A 1,215-nucleotide genomic window follows, 5' to 3' on the forward strand; every position below is an offset into this window, starting at 1 on the left:
TTAAACCTTCCCTCCGCCAGCTTGTGACCATTATTCCTGGTCGCTCCTGGCGGCGCTCGGGGGAACAGGGACTCCCCCAGTGCCTGTTGATCCCCCCTGACTAGTTTATAGCAGGCCACAAGATCCCCCCTCAGCCTTCTCTTCTGGAGGCTGAACAGGTTCAGGTCCCGTAACCTTTCCTCATAGGACCTGCCCTGCTGTCCCTTGATCATGCGAGTGGCCCTCCTCTGGACCCTCTTGATGCTGTCCACATCCCTCTTAAAGTGCGGCTCCCAGAACTGGACGCAGTACTCCAGCTGTGGCCTGACCGGTGCTGCATAGAGGAGGAGGATCACCTCCTTGGTCCTGCTTGAAATGCATCTGTGGATGCACGACAAGGTACAGTTGGCCTTCCTAGCCACCTCCCCACACTGCCGAGCCATGTTCATCTTGGAGTCAATAATGACTCCAAGATCCTTTTCCACCTCCGTACTGACAAGAGGGGATTTCCCCAGCCTGTAGGTATGGTGCCGGTTGTTCCTCCCCAGGTGCATCACCTTGCACTTGTCTGTGTTGAACCCCATCCTGTTCTCCTCCGCCCATCCCTGTAACCTGTCAAGGTCCGACTGTAGCCTGTTGCTCCCTTCTATTGTGCCCACATCCCCCCACATCTTGGTATCATCAGCAAATTCCCTGGCACCAAGTTTCTGGACCCATGGGGAGTCCCATAGGCCACATGACGTGGCCCTGTGTGCTATATTGTGCTGGTACACCAACATGCTCTGCAGCCAAATCCAGCATGTGGGGTCCATGCTGGATTGCACCTGCAGACTGACTCTGTGTGCTGACCACATGCTCGATCCAGCTGAAAGATTGAACACCACTGCTCTATACACTATTCCACCTACTGAGCAGCTACATGGACTCAGGTGCCTCACTGTGATTCTATTTCACTTTGTTTCAGTCTCCATTAATGCATCTACTTTGGTAACACGCTGTCATCTGATCCTTAAGTCTGACTCATAAAAAAAGCAGTGAGAAAGAGGAGAGCACATTTGCGTTAACTGTTGTTCAGTGACTAAAGCAGGGTAGAATGGAATAGAATAACTCTTAGGCATCTAAGAATAGAATCTAGCCCTGAATGCATACCAGCCAGCAGCTCTTGGAGCATGGCTTGCTATTCCATGTCCAGGTCTATCAGCTTAGATGAAAGGTAGTGGCAGAAGGAGACCAGTG

Source organism: Alligator sinensis, unplaced genomic scaffold (assembly GCF_000455745.1).
Source record: "Alligator sinensis unplaced genomic scaffold, ASM45574v1 scaffold879_1, whole genome shotgun sequence".
NCBI classification, from domain to species: Eukaryota; Metazoa; Chordata; order Crocodylia; family Alligatoridae; genus Alligator; species Alligator sinensis.